We start from the raw sequence: 16753 nt of genomic DNA, 5'->3' as shown, positions 1-16753 counted from the left end.
ACATGTAGTAATTTTATAAGGTAATGTTAGGTAGTGACAGTGTCCTGAATAAAATTTAGGTAGAATATGAGGATATGGGAGGCATTTTTCCAGATAAGAGTTGCTCAGTCCAGTTTTTCTAGATAGGAACAGAGAATTGAGGGAAGATATCTGTTAGCCATGGAGGTATCTGTAGGATATTCAAAAGTCCTAATGGGGAAACTGTAAGTGCAAAGGTCTAGGGGTAGATGTGTGCTTGAGAAGAAAAAGGATGCCATTGTACCTGGATGGAGTTAGTGAAGAGGAGAATAGATAGAAATGAGGTCATAGATAATGAAAGATTGGTAAGGTAGGCAATGTAGAGTACAGCCAATGAAGCACTGGACTTTATTTGAAGTGTGATGAGAAACTATTGTTGACTTTTTAGAAAGAAATGACATGATCTGTTACGAACCTTTTGATGCTGTTATGGATTTTTTTCTATTTCTGCTTTCATCTTCCTATCCTATGACATTGAGACAGGTGGACAGTTTCCCAAGTTTTCTTGTTCTTTTATCAACATCACCATATGGGAGACAGTTTGTACAGATAGAAATTCTCTCTCTGCCAAAGCCAGAATTAAAATTTCTGGGGCTTAATACAAAACTTTATAGAGGACTTGAAGTAGTGTAGTTTCTTTGGATTTCAAATAACCAAATTCAACTCAAATTGCTTTAGCAAACTTACATCTAGTCCTTTGGAAGCAGAATTACTCAGGGACTATAGCAGAAGCTGTTGTGGTCCCTTTTCTGTAGTTTCATATTATTGAGATCAGGAGTCTCTGGGTCCTTTATTCTAAAGACCAAATTATTGGGAAAGAGAATGTGATTGGCTCAGTTTGACTCAGGAGACCTCAGGGAGCAATGATAGCAGAAACACAGCTTCTCCAAGGAAACCTCACTGGGTGATTCTTAAAGTCAGTGCTACAGAGACAGCTGTATATGGCATGATTTGTGACTATTCTGTGGCTACACCAGTGTGCTCTGTGAATGCACTTTGATGGAGTCAGAGCCTTGAAGCAGGGGCTTCTGGGTAGGATCCATGTCTCTGCTCTCCTTTCCTCTGGAGAGTTGATATTCTAGGCATTTTGGTTCCAGGTTCTTTGACAACAGAGCCAGTTTTATCACTTTTTGTATCTCCTCACACAAAAAAGGCAGCAGAGAATATTTATAGTGTTTAATTTTGCTTTGGGCTCTGTTCTTCATGATCCTGAAGCTGTCCTGGAATGATCTAAAATTACAGGTTCTATTTTACATTTGTAAAAAGATTTGCTGAAAAACCCTTGTCCCTTCCTGTTATTGCTTATACTCTCTCTACAACAAAATTAGAAATAAGGGCAAAACAGTTTCTGCTAGGTACTGAGGGGGGGGGAAGAGGGAGGGGGCGGAGTGTGTGGTAAGGGAGGGGGTGGGGGCAGGGGGGAGAAATGAACCAAGCCTTGTATGCACATATGAATAATAAAAGAAAAAGGAAAAAAAAAAGATTTGCTGATAACTTGGCAGGCAGATATAATTTTATTGTGAAGAAAACTTTCCTTGCTTTCACATGTAGTGTTGTGCCAAGAACATGGAATTTGGAGTTTGGAGACATCATTAAGCCTCATCCCTGGGAAAATTTGAGATGGACATTTGTGAGCAGCAGGTTTATTGGGGAGAATTTTGGGGACTGCACTTACTGACAGAAGGTAAGGAAACAAGGATGGAAAGAGGGAGTGGTTGAACTCTGTAATTGCAGTACAGGTTTCAGTTGATCCTACAGGGAGCTCTGTAGCTCTGAAAGCCTTTCAAGGTTGTACAGAGTTGAGGCAAGGGGGACAGGCCTCTAATCTTGTAGTGGGCAGTCCCAGGAGGACACAAAACCTGGAGGATGCATCTTCTTTAGTCCTGAGGCAGTATCTTGAGAGGGATACAGCTGTGAGCTGTCAGTCACCAACCCTACCTGAAGTTGGGGGATAAGGCTTTGCTTATGATGGACTGGGTATGGTTGGTCCAAGAGCATCTGCTCCAAAGACTTAAAATTCCATTCTTCTCTACCACACTAGCCTGTGTGCCCTTGGGCAAATTCCATAATTTTTGTAAGTCTTCATGTTTTCATTTTTACAGAACAAAACAAAAAAAGGATCAATCCAACCCAACCAACCCCATTTTTAAAATGGAATTAAATAAGCAGTGTTATGAGCACAGCTTAGCACACTTTCACTTATGTCACATTGTTTATTTCCCCCTGTAACTGTGTGACATGTTTGTTTTAGTCAAATTTAATTTATAGGAAGACAGATCCTCAGAGATGTAAAGGTACCTTTCTTGAATTGATACAGAAAAAATACAGAAAATGCCACCTCAAGCCTATTGATCTTAAGTACTTATTTTGATCTCTCAAAGCAACAGAAATAACAATAATACTAGTAATGACAAAATGCTTCACTTCTGTGGTTGTTAGAAGGGTTGAGTGAAAAATATTTGTAAGTAACAAATTGGTGAAAAGAGTGAGTTGATGTAAATGTTCTCTTAGAACGAGATGAGCATGATCTAAGTAGTTTTGAAAAGGGGAGGGAAAGTTTACAAGGGATCCAGAAAAATTTTTCTCAGCCAACCTCTACAAAGCACAGGGCACTGTTTTTCCAAGTTTCTTTTATTGACATTTGGGTCCCTCTGGCTCACTCTTTAAAAGCTTAAAAAAATTCAGTTCACATATTCTGAGCTGTAGCATACTCTGTGAGGGTTGTTCTGTGGGGTAAGGAATGAAAGAAGTACTGTCCTTTAGGGATAAAAATGAGACCAATCAGTGAGAGTGATGAGAATTCATTTAAAGACTCCCCAGCAACTTCCACAGAACTCAGCGGGGTGTGAATGCAGGTCAGATTCTCACCTGGCCAACTGGCATTTGATATAGATTCCAGTTAGGTTTTGAACTTTATGTGCTTTGGCTCCCACGACCAATATTTAAAGGGTGAAGAAGTTATGGAAAGAATCCAGTCTATGGTGTCGCTACCAAATTTGAAAAAAAAAATTAGACTCAATATGTGAGACTTCTTTTTCCAAAGGGCATGAAAGTGTTTTGAGTATGCACATGGTAGCAGATATATTTTAAACTACTTTGTGAACAGCTCATATGCGTGAACCTTAATGCAAACTCAACAGCACATTCAAATTCAAGTTGAAATAGAATCTCCGTATTATTGTGAAAGTCCACTTTTAAACTCATCTCATTGAAAATCGCAAGCTTAGATCAAACTTCTATTTATTCTTTCTGGTAGTCAACTGTTGCTATTAGAATGTATTACTTCATTAAATGTATCATTCTCCTAAATCATTTATTCTATAGTTTGGGGTTTTTCCATGTTTATTTTCCTTTCTTGCATCATCTAGTAAATTCCAGATTCCCCAGTATAAAGTTTAATAAAGGTCAATGGATTCCCATGTCACTGGTTTGTTTGTTTATATCTTCAGTTGACCTAGATTAAAAAGTCAAGCTTTTTTTTTTTTTTGGGAAGAGAAATTATCTGAAAAGGCACAATAATCCTTTGGCAATGGTTAAAATGAATCTGAAAATTCTATCTGTGTATTTGTAGAGAGTTTGGATGAATCTAAAATATTTGGTAAGCTTGTTTAATCTCCGTTTTACTATTGGGCTATAATGGTGGTATGAAAACATGTCAATTAGGGCTGTTGTTTCTTATCACTCTGTGAACCACAGTGTCTATATATGACTAACATCTTGGGCATGCTGTACATAATACATGAAATTGTAAAACAATATAGAAATACATGTCATAACTAAAGACAATTCTGGTTGTGATTTATATCAGAGAAAAAAACTTAGTAAATTCTTCAACACTTTTTTTGTTTCCCTTTTGTTTCCAAGGATATCATTATCCTGTGACTCAGCATTGTGAACAAAAGAAAGTGATTCATAGTATAAAATGCAAATCACATTAAATCCAAGCATATTAAAAGTGTGATCCCATTTTCAGTTTCTAAAGCATTTGAGAAGGTGGATATGGTTGATGTATTTTCTATACATGTATGAATATGGAACATTGAAGCCTGTTGAAGTCATTTTAAAAAGGAGGTGGGGAAGAGGGAGAATAATGGAGGGGATGAACCCAACTGGGGTACAATATATGCATATAGGGAAATGTGGCAACAAACCCCCTGTATAACTATCCTGTAGTAAAAAAAAAATTAAAAAATTAAAAAAGATAAACTTAAAATAATAATTAAACTTAGGAATGTTTATGATAATGGAAGCATTCTTTATGTGTCTTGTAGCCAGAATTCCAAATTCAATCTGAGAAATGTAAATAAAATTATTCCTCATATAACACAGGATCAAGGTTTCTCAGCCTTTATGTTATTGACTTTAAGGATCAGAGAATTCTCTGTGGTGGGTGCTTACCCACAATCTGTGCTCTGAAGGATGTTTTCAGCATCCCTGACTTTTATCCCATGGATGCCCATAACACTACAAACTCCCCCTCTTCTAGTTATGATGACCAAATACATCTCTAGACCTTTTCAAATATCACAGTATGGGAAGAGAGAGGCAAAAGTCACTCCTGGTGGAGAACCAGGACACTAGAAGCTTTCCTGGGTTTCATGATTAAATTCAGTATTAAAGTTTAAGAACAAAGCTTATATATGGAACCGGGCATGGTGGCACACACAGGTAATCCCAGCACTTGGGAGGTGGAAGCAGAAAAGAGGATTGTGTGTTTGAGGGAAGCCTGGGCTGCATGGTGAGAGCTATCTCAAAAAACATAAAACAAAAATCAAACAACAACTTACCTATGGGAAAAATATGTGAATGACTATAATTAATCTTTGCTGGGAAGGTTTTCCCTATATTAGAACCGTTATATATATATCCATCTCTTTGGTAGACAGTGGCCAGAAAAACTGCCTTCCTGTGAACTTCTCAGGGCTATGAGGAACAGAGATTGTGAGGCCTTTCTATTTTCAAAACCACAAAATTTAATGGCATACTTCAAAAATTATGGTTAAAGTAAGTGAAGTGTAAATTGTATAATTCTCATATTGACTTTATCTCAAAGCAGAAAATAACATTTAGATTTGAAGAGAAACAGGTTGTCAATAGCTTTGGGAAGTCTTTAGATATGACTAACTATTTATGCCAAAGACCTTGGGAATCAAATTATGCCTTTTCTCAGTAATGTTGCAATAGAGAATCATATTTTCATCCTTTTATCCATATGGTTTTCTTATTTATAGTATCCAAGAGTAGGATTGAAAGGATTGCTATTGTTAGCATATTGCTGCCAACAAATCTTCATGTACACAGCTTTGTTTTTCATTTTTTGATAAGGTTATTTCTCTGGAGTTAAATAAAACTGTATTCACAATATATTGGACTTAGTATTTACAACATTTGGCCTTATGGTAAAACTTGTATGCAGATGGGAGGATATCCATGTCCATTTACAAGTACCTACCCCCCATGGTACCTGCCTTGGGAGGTAGTCCATTGAAAGCAGAGAATATTTTCAAGATCTACTGAATTTTAACTCAACCCAATCCAGATTCTGTACCAAAATGTGTGTTAGAATCAGAGGATAAGTACAATGTCCAGTCATCTCTCCCTTGTCAAACTTGGTTCAGTTGTGAATTTGGTGATTTGACTCTGGGCAGCTTTTGCTTCTCTGTACTACTGCTGTGACCCTCCCCAATGCCTTCTGTAGAGCTGCCCCACTCCAAGTCTGAGCACCCTGAATAATCTCTGTTAAGTATGTTAAAGTTGTTTGGTTATTTTCCGTTCTTATGTCTCCTTTTTAAAAGTCAGGGATAGCTCCTTTCCCCTCAAAAAACATTTAAAGGAAATAAGAAGATACACAGTGACAATCCCATGCCTCATTCTTGTCTGCCCATTTCCTCTTCCATCAAACCAAGTTAAATATTGCTGTCAGTTTCTTTTTTTCCCTTTTTAAAAAGTTTTATTAATATATAATAGCTATACGGGGGGGTACATTGTGATATTAACATGTGTGCTTATAATATATTTTAGATTTACCTTTCCATCATTTTCCCTTTCTTAAAACAACTTCAGCAGGTTTTATTCTTTTATTTTATATATGGATATAAAATAAATCTACCATTGTAGATTCTTATCTACAATGTCAGTTTCTTATATGCTCTACAGAATTTAAAAAAATATGAAACACAAATATCTTCTTTTTTCTTTCTTACATGAAAGGGAGTATGCCATACATGATATGTAACACATTGCTTTTTCACTCAGTGATTTTCTCATGGGGGATCTTTCCGTAGTCATACACAGGGAGTTTGCTTATTTGTTCTCATAGCCATACATATTATTCAATTATATGAATGTGCAATGCTTTATTTAACCTTTAACCTTGAGTTGGTTACATTCTCTCACTACCATAAGCAATCAGTAACGAAAAATTTTAAGCATTATTTTTTGCACAAGTGCAAGTATATGTGTAGGATAAACTTCCAGAAGTAAAACTGAAGGGTGAGGGGGTGTATGCAGCTGTAATTTTGACAGATATTGAAAAATTACCTTCCATAAAGATAATCTTAACAGCAATATATGAGAGTGCCCATTCACCCACAGCCTGGACAACAGTGCTATCACAATTTTAAATTGTAGCAATGCAATAGGTAAATAAAGGGGTAGTTTTAAATCACATTTTCCTTTTCATGATTTTGATGTATGGTTGAAGTCATTCTTTCCTCCCTTGCTTTTCTTTCCCTCCATTCCTTTTCTCTCTCTCACTCACTGGATATAGAACTCAGGGCCTGGGCGTGCTAGGGGAGACTCTACTGCTGAGCTACATCCACAGCTCTGATAATTTTTTTTAATATGGCATATCTGAAATTTTCCATTTCCATAACATAAAGAGCAAAAGTGGAGGGTTTCTTGCCAAAAATTGTCCTCTGGTCGTCACTTTTTCCACTGTACTCTCTTCTATTCAGCAGGTGAATATGTGAATCTTATTCGACATCCAACCCCAATTCCTACTGCTGTTCTAGGCACCTACCATTTGTTTTATAGCCCAGCAAAGACAGGCACTTGGATATACATCAAATTTACCTACACTGTGTGTAATTAAGATGGAACATACATGTATGACACATATTTTGCAATCTACCCAAAGATCAAGACTGGCAATTGGGACACTCAGGATCTATTCTTGGATCTGCCCTTATCTGGCTGTATTGGGAAGTCCTTTCATATCTATGGGCCTCAGCTTTCTCATCTGTGAAAAATGTAATGTTGACTAGAATAGATGATATTTACATCTCCTCTAGTTTTAACATTTTAAGATCATAATGCCCATATGCTACTTTTACAATTTAAAAGTTACCCAAGATCCACACTTATATGCTAGCAAAGATAATTGTGCCCATTTCCTAGTGTGGATATCCCTCCAAATATTCATAATCATTCTTTTTTTCCATATTGAGTTAGCAGGATGTATATGTTTTACAGGAATGTATAAGAATTTGTTCATATTTATAATATAATTATATTTTTATACCATAATATAATTTATCCTTATTTGCATTACAATATCCCCCAGGACATTAAATATTCAACATGTATAATTCATTTTTGTGGAAATATTTCTAAGTGAACAAAATGTCATAAAATGCAAATCTCAGTTGAAAACTGTAATAATAGACAGATTCCAAAGGTACCTAGTGAATGGATATTAGAAGTAGACATGCCATTGGCCTACATACATTGGTTTTTTAGGGTCATCTAGCTCCATGGTATAGAAAGACTGTGACTTACTGGAATGGAAGATCTTATAGTCTTAATTCTCCATCTAGAAGAAAGTTACCTGGCTATAAAACAAGAGACATGGATTTACTTTGAAATATGCTTAGAAACATCTCACAAATTCATTTTACCATGTATACACACTTCTGCCTTCTCAATGACCCGCTTCTTTCCTAGACTGTCTTCACCCTGGAGTATTCTTTAGGTTAAGCAATTTCATTGTGAACTGTTTCAAAATTCTTCCTATTTCAATGACTTTCAATCAAGTTAAATAATTTCATTTGTTATTTCTAATACAAAATATCCAGATGAATTTTATTACCTTACTATTGTCATTTTAGTTGTATAATTAATAGCTCTTTGTTATTTATAAATTATTGTAATGTAATGGAAAGAGAACACATTTTTGGAAGCTTTTGTTTTAAATGCCAGCTTTATTGTTATCACTTGCAATTTGCTTATTTCATTATTTACCTGGATCCCAGTTTCTTTATTCCTCAAATGGTGATTGTAATAACTTTCAAGTTGTTATGTTGTAGGAGTAGTATATAAATACACAAAACTATCTAGACACAGCAGGTACTCCATAGCACCAGTTGTCATATCATCGTTATGAGTCATCAGAAAAAATAAAATACCACTAGAAAAATTTCCTCACGATTTTTCATAAGGTAAAGATTAGGAAATTGGACCATGCCATTTTACTTTATTTCTTACTATAATTTGAGAAATATTTATTTTTTATTGATATCTGAGAACAACAACTAATATGACGAAGATTCAAATATTGGACAAACTCAAAGAGGGATGAGTCGCTGCTCACATAATATGGTAATTGATCACTGTGTGTAGAAAACAGTGTATAGATGCTAAAATGCCAACAATAGAGCCTTTAATGAGCTATTTTTCTTATGATTGCTATTCCCAAACTCATTACCATAAAATGTCAGTCTCATATTTTATTTAATACAATTAGCCTCTGTTAACATGAAATTTGAAGACTTTGAGGAAAGCAACTTTGCTTTTAAAGGACTAGAATCTCAGAACTGGGTAATACAAAGGGAATCTATGGTGGATTTTAGTCCTTAGCTGCTCTCCTTGTCTGCAGGTGCTGGACACAGAACAGCTTCAGAGCCGAGCCTCTAGGTGGCGCAGAAACACTGCGCTCAGATGTGGTCCATAGGAAGGAGTAGTACAGACACTTGGAAGTCTGAGGGTGGTAAAGGGAGCAGTAAGGATTGCAACACCAGTGACCTGAACTACTTGTGTCTCAACATAAATGCCTAACTCATATTTTAAAGCAAGTGTACACCCTTTAAAAGACAGCAAATTGCTTAAATAGAACATGTAGAGATGTGTAAGACAGCAAATTGATTTTTTAAAAGAAAAGCATTCTTATGACATTGGCCTTTCAGTATTTAAAAGGCTATGGTTTTATTTGGGTTGGAGAGACATTTAAGAGAGCAGCCTGAGAACTGGAAATGTTCAGGGTTTGAATCCCTGCTCTTCATTTACTCTGTGTTCTTTAAGTTTTGGTTTGTAGTCGAGTTAACAACTGTGCTTAACTCCTCAGGCCAATTGTAAAGATTAAAAAGATCAAGATGAGGTAAAGCCTTTCGCATAGAGCATGACATGTGGCACATACCACATAAATGACAGACTTTGAGGCCGAGGGGCCCTCATGCAAGTTAGATTGGCTTATTCCAGTTGAACAGTGTATGTCCTGGTTATATGAGACATCCTAAAATCTGAGGCAGCGATGGGCATTCTAACAGTTTTTATACATTGCTATTTAAATGAGAGAGTATGTCTCATTCTCCATTTCCTTCTGATAAAATGAAGGGGTGGGGAGAGATTCCAAAATCCTGACGGGTAGGAAGGACAGAAGCACATTTAAGGCTATCACACTGGCACAGCTTCTCAGTAGGAGGACTCTGGGGCTTGCTTGAAAGTCAACATAAGCAATCCTGTCATGCTTCTCAAAGCAGAGGGAAGAGGAGGTGTGTGTTTTCTAGTGCCTAGAACAGAACTTGATGCCATCTGAGTTCCATTAAAACTGGTTCCCTAAACAAACACCTACGAAAGAAATCATGGAAAAGTCATAGAAAGTGTTATCTTGAATAGATTTTTTTTTTATAATAAGTGGAAAGGAAGTTTGTTACAGTTATGAAAATGTTGGAAACATTAGGACTTATTTAAACCAGTATAATTGTAGAGAGGTGAATCTTTAAAAAAATCCTGCCATCCTCATTTTTTATATTTTAATGTAATTTTTTCATTTTCAATGAACTTTCACCCATAAATTAACTGGGAAACACATGGATAGTGATGTTAGAAGACAAAAGAAGTATCTTTTTTTAAAGGATTTTTCCTAGGTACTCACATTTTTCACCTGAAAATAAACAGGAAAAAAAAATAAACACCTGTTCTGTTCTTACCCACAAATAGCAGCAGATCTAATTGTCAGTGTTTAGCATATGCACTGTTCTCTGTGCCCCAGAGAGTGGACAAAGGTGGTAAAGGCGAGGAACCTGGGCTTTCCTTTCCTTAGCCTCCAAGTGACAGAGTTATCAGGTAGGTCTGGTGTTGGGAGAGTGGGGGGAAGAAGCCTCTATGAACCAGGCCTCTTCTACAGGCCTTAGATTCTGCAGCCCTGGGCAGCTTGTGCTTGCCAGCATGTCTTGTTCCACTCTGCACTGACTTGTCCTCTGCCTTCCCCTCCCTAACTTCTCCCTGGTGATAGGATCAGTGATCCTTACCGAGCACTTCTCTGAGAGACAGAAATTCTGATTCTTGCCAAGGTTGTGAAGAATCTTCAGTGTATATTGGCCCATTACATATAATGGAAATGACCCTTGTGCCTTTAGGTTTTGAAGACTGGAGATATAACACAGGCTCCAACAGACACTGCTCTAAATTCATTTATTACAATTGCAATGGTATGCAGTCCATTGAAATTGCTCTGTTCCTGCTTCATGCTAGACACTGTGCTGGATTCTATAGATACCCAGTAGAGAAAGGCATTGCTCCCACTCTCAGACTGATGGAAGGGAGATGAGCAAAACCAAAGAGATTACTGTACTGTCTGCACATGGGGTATATGATTGGCCTACTGTCTTCCTGGAGTCATTCTCCTTGGGAGCAATATGGTTGGTGATGAATTAGTTGTTTAGGTGGAGTGCTGGTTTGAGGTAAGAAAAAGGAAGAAACCTCATGGTCATGCTTTATGTCAAGATTATTTCACTCTTACACATCACAGAACATCTTCTCCAGCAAAATAGAGGGGAATTGGGCACTGTATACTGTAATCTACTTTGTCAGTAAATTACTTTCAGGGATTCAGGGGGTAATTTGTATTGTCTATTATGACCAGAATGATTATTTCTGTCATGTCAATTGCTACCTCTCTCTGGGTTGCATCACTATAATTACAATGTGCTTTGAAATATAAGACAATACCACAAGAAAGCAGGTAACATTTTCACTTCCATATTCAACTGGAAGGAGGAACTGAATGAGTTAAGATTTGGGGAATTTAGATCTCTTCTTCTTATTTATTGTATGAATACCCGGTTTGTGTGATTATTGAAAAAAAAACCTGTGTCATAGTTTGAATTTATAGTTTCAAAAATAGCAGATATACAGGCAGGTGTAATTATCTTTTAATGATGCAGTACTCAAACACCTAAAAATAATAGTCGACATTGATATGCTTGGAAGTAGGATTTCAGGATAATGTCATTTTCAAATGTGAGGTGATTGGTTTTCCATCTACTTTTGGATAGGTAATCCTAATTTTACTGTACACATTAACAGTACTTTGGCATGATACATGTTTTTTCTCTTTTTTATTGTTGTGTTGGGTGGGCATACATTGTGGCATTTACAAAAGTTCTTATAATATATCAAATATATCATACTTGAATTCACCCCCTCCACCTAGTCAAATGGTTTTGAACAAAATTTCAAACACTGACAAAATAAAAGCTGCTATCTGGAACATAAGGGAGAAACAGAATCACTAGGTTACTATAGGTATATGAATAAATGGAGACCACCCATTTTTCTTGCAGAAACCTAGAGGTTGACTTTTTCTATGTTGAGAGTAATTGGATATAAATATAGTTATGTGCTGTGTAACATCATTTTGGTGCATGGAAGATCACTAATACTAGTGGTATTACACACAAGATTATAGTAAGGTTGTGGTCCCCTAAAATTTTAATGTAGCTGGAAAATTCCTGTCAGCTAGTGATGTAAGTGATTGTAGCATTGTAGTGCAACACATTACTGACAGGTTTGTGGTGATGCTGGTATAAACAAACCTACTGCATTGCCCGTCCTGTGAAAGTATAGCACATGCAATTATGTATGGTTTATGTATTTACTACACTTTAATCATTATTTTAGAGTGTACTCTTTCTACTTATTATAAAAAAGTTTACCATAAAGCAATATGCCTTGTTACATTAGTAGTAATTTCACACATATCCTCTTTATTGTCTCTCTTAACTGCATCAAGAGGTTGTGTTGAGTGATTGACCTATGCCATCTAGATTGTGTAAGTATGTGCTATGATGCTCACATAATAAGGAAGTACCTAATGATGCATTTCTCAAAATGCATTCCCATTGTTAAGCAAATCATGTTTGTGTATGTGTGTGTGTATTTTTACACGTCAAAATTTATAAAGTATTTCTGTCGTCTTTATTAAAAGTATTTAAAATGCTAAAATATGATGCAACACATATTCATCTGAAGCATGAAGCAACCCTTCAGGAAAACCTTTCACAACTTTATCTTCATCATGGGAAGTGTCAAGTCATTCATCATGTATAATTAATGTACTCCTTCTTCTCTTTCCTCCTCCACACAAACATTGCAAAATGAGTCATGAAGTTTTGTAGTAAATAACACTCTTTTCAACAATTTGTTTCCATGTCTTGACAGATGCTGCATTTAGTTTGTCAATTTTGAAAATTTATTTATTCTGCTCTGTTTTTGTTCTCAGATGTAAACATACATATCTGCTCCTGCAAATATGGTATAAAATATTCATTTTATTATATTAAAAAAACAGGATGATTTGATTACAAATCTTTTATTTCAATATGACAACATGATTTATCAAAAGTATGCCTATTGAGTAAGTGGGATACTATTATGAAATTTAAGGAAGTCTTCTAGAAGGAAGGTCATGAGATGAATGTAAGTAGTTAGCCTATTCAGTTTTATATTTGTGCAGAGGCTACTGGTTGATGATTTCCTTCCTTTGGAAAGGTTTCAGTTTAGATTTTTTTTTGGCATTTACTGTATCAGGTTGACATGCAGAGTGAGTGTTCAAGCAAAACTACTATTTCAAGTAAATTTGGATTGTCTTCCTTTAGGGGAAGTAGCACTTACATAGATAATTCATGAGTACTTGTTCTAGCATCTTAATGTGTGTTTTGAAATTTACATGATTATCAGCAGTTTTGTTGGATTAAAACTTCATATAAAATAATCTCATTGAGCTGAAAACTAACTCTTAGCTTTTGGAGAAATCCAAATCATTAATCAATGTAAAGTAAACTCAATTCTTAACCCATTTCACCAGATAGGAATGGGTGATAAATATTTTGGTTTACAATGATAAGCAAAAGAACACACATACAAATGCAGCAGAGAACAGTTGGCAAATGATTCTTTTAATTTCTCTGTATAATCACAGTAGTAAAGGTCTGAAAGTAAAACTGATTCTTACATTGTCAACATTTTTCCCATGAATAATGAACAGGTATATCCATTATTTTTAAAGTTCTTCCAATCTTTAGGGCAAATGAACAATATCAGGTAGTAGTAACTGAAACAATTACTTGAGTTACTCTATCAAAAATTCCAGTCAATTATATATGTACTATGTAATTGAAGCTAAGGCAGTTACTTTAACTGAACAGGTAAATAATTCCTTTGGGTTGTTAGTGTGATTAACCTTCATCTGTTCCTGAAAAAGCCTATTCTTTTTTTCCAGCAAGCTATGTTCTCTGTTAATTTCAGAAGGAAGCCTCCTCTTGTTTATACAGAAAGTTGTAAATTAAATTCAGTGTCTTTTTTACCCTTAGAATATATTCACAGGCCATAAAGGCATAAAGTGCTATCAACTACATTTTACTGAAAGATGAAATTGGATTTTATAAGCTCCTTAAAAATCATGACACTTTGAGTTACCTGCTCTAGTGGACAGCTAAGCTCTCACACTCCAAAGTCAAATGAATTTCATCTTATCTGCTTGATGAGTAACTCTTTTACCTTGAAACCTTCATGGTATCCCTAGAACCACAATTTTCAGAAGAGTTCTTCATGTGGGAGGTAAGGAAGTATTTGGTATTTGAGACTAAATGAAGTCTTTCAGACACTTCTGTATTCTCTAGGCCATGTATCATGGCATGGGATTCTGCTTATGTTCTACCCAGACAGATACTTTATATGTAGAAATTATGTTGGTATGCATTAGGAGAATGATTGAGGGGGTGAATTCAAGTATGATATATTTGATATGTTGTAAGAACTTTTGTAAATGCCACATTCTACCCCCACCTGGCACAACAATAAAAAAGATAATAAAAAAATAAAGATCCAATTGTAATTAAAAAAAAAAACCACAAAAAATATGCAGTCACTCAAAGGAAGAGCTAAAAAAAAAAAAAGTCTTTGCCTCTACCCCCAGGATGTTAGCCCAGTGCTACCATACATGAAAAAGAGGTTGCATTTCATTTCTTTTACAGGGCCATCTTTGATGTTTTTGCAAGTGGGAGAATCCCAGTTATGTTCTCATTGGTTATCTTAGTGTATTTGTAATACCTTGGGCTTCTGGCAGGAGTAAAAAGCACATTCAGTCTGGCGTTTTTCTTTTGAATCCTTTCCATTGGAAGTTCTGATTAGAAATGGCTCATAATTAATTTTAGCAGTGAAACTTCATGAGCTTCTGACCAGTGGCATCCATTATAGCCTCTTGTCCTTCATTCACAATGCACTCTATTCAGCAATGATTTGAACTCTTCTTTTTATCTTTTAAATGTATGTACTTTCAGAGGTACAAGTGTCAACTTCTACATTTTCATAACTTCTAAATGGATGCCACAGAAGGCACAAGCCCAGCATGTCTCTGTGACTCCAATTTATTCCACATAGTCTTTCTGTAGTCATGCTTTACTGGTGAAAAATAAAATAATACTATCACTTGATAGCTTGCTGCATCTAGAAATCTCAGATATATGGATGAATTAAGGACCTAAGGAAAAGTTGCATAAACTGGAGTCATAAAAAAAGTGTACTGCTGAGATTGTCTTTGAAAATGTGTAGCTCAGAATAAAGGGGCTGATTTTGCCATGGTAGGAAAATTACAGTAGGTCAGCTCCTGGAGCTTTGATTGCTGCTTAGAACTTCAGAATTCAGATGTTATAAAAACTCAGGCACTATCACTTGTGTATTTAAAAGACAGATACTTTAAAAGGAGAAAAAGAGAGTTTAGATCATGACTGAATATCTACTTGTACATCATATAACATTCCTTTATTTACTTATTTATATTTTAAATTGGACTTTCTATAACTAGTGACATGCAAGAAATTGAAAGGCATAGAAATTGCATAATTTAATATAAAACTTTTTCACTTGCCAAGAATAGAAACAATTTTTATTGAAATAAGACAGCTCAATATTACATTATATAATACCATAACTCACACAATAAACCAATTTCAACTTAAGAAATTAGTTTTGCATAAGCTCAGCTATTAGTATTAGCTGCCAGAGGACTGATGTGTTTCATTATTTTTATTCTCCCTATTGAGGTTCTATTGTAGTAGGATTTCTGTGCATGAAGTCTTGAGAGAGTAGGAAAAATAGTGAATGGCTCAACAAATTTCTCCAGGAAGTTCAAGAACTGAAAGATTCAACCCTGATCTCAATCGGACATTCAGAGAGGTCAGCCACAACATGGTGGGGAAAAGGAACAATTCCTTCCACACCACAGGCTAACTACTGAAAAGCCGATACTCCCTGGTGACGAATACATAGTTAAGTCAGGTACTGAGACTAGATCTCATGCCTGACTTCCTGTTTAATCTCACCACAGGCCAGGGGAGTGGCTCCAGTGGTAGATCCCTGCCTAGCAAGCATGAGGCCTTCACTACCACCTATTTAACTTCTCCTAACCCTTATCTTCCACAATAATCAGCTGAGGTCTATTTTCTGTCATTATGAGGATTTTGATGATAAGCAAGAGGGCCTCGTGGCACCTACCCCCTCTAGCTTGTTGAGTGCTAGTTTTCTCATTGTGTAATGTCGGGAACTACCCATGGGAAAACTAATCAGTGACAGGAACAGCTCAAGGAAGTCATGATCTTTGTTCTTGAGATTTGCAGAACTGAAGAACATCTCATGACAGTATCAGTAGGATCAGATGTCCACCATTTGGCCACAAACCTCCATTGTGAGAAGGCACCCAACACTCTGCAATCACCCATCTCCTATTTAAGTTGCCTCTAAGTCATTCTCTGGGTAAAGATGGTCCTTTAGGACAACAGTCTGCCATTTTCCCATCAGCTAGCTCATCATATAAAATTCTTTCTCTACCACTGTCTTGTATATCCACTAATTGGTTTCCATCCTGTGTTGAGCAGACTGAGTATTTTTCCCAGAAATAATAGTGATGTAAGTAAAAAACAACCAACTGGGCCATCCCTCTTAAGGTTCCCTTGACTGTTTTCTTTTTTTTTAATATGGTGTCCTTAGAATATGGAAATTATTTAGTAGCAAAGACATTTAGTTCTTGGCTGGACTCTGTTTCTGTTTTGTTCATTATTTCATTTAAAATAAACTTTTACTTTTTTGTTTTTATTGCTAAAAGCAACAATGCTATCTGGTGATGTTACCATGGTAACTTGGCCTTGGCAACCAACCACAAGTGCTGCCCAAATAGTAAGCA

The 16753-nt window shown here is 36.0% G+C and overlaps 1 long non-coding RNA gene across 1 annotated transcript in view; it reads left to right on the top strand.

Annotated features, from left to right (window-relative positions):
• Window positions 1-1565: 1565 nt before the first annotated feature.
• The window catches only part of LOC141417329 (uncharacterized), a 58598-nt gene continuing 43410 nt past the window's right edge, over window positions 1566-16753 (top strand). Inside the window, exon 1 of the long non-coding RNA XR_012441855.1 lies at window positions 1566-1702. This is a non-coding gene — a long non-coding RNA (uncharacterized lncRNA). The remainder of the gene's footprint in view (window positions 1703-16753) is intronic.

This window comes from Castor canadensis, chromosome 2, assembly GCF_047511655.1.
Source record: "Castor canadensis chromosome 2, mCasCan1.hap1v2, whole genome shotgun sequence".
NCBI lineage: Eukaryota > Metazoa > Chordata > Mammalia > Rodentia > Castoridae > Castor > Castor canadensis.
Note: the sequence above shows the minus strand (reverse complement) of the source record. Positions and strands in the feature narration are given on the sequence as shown.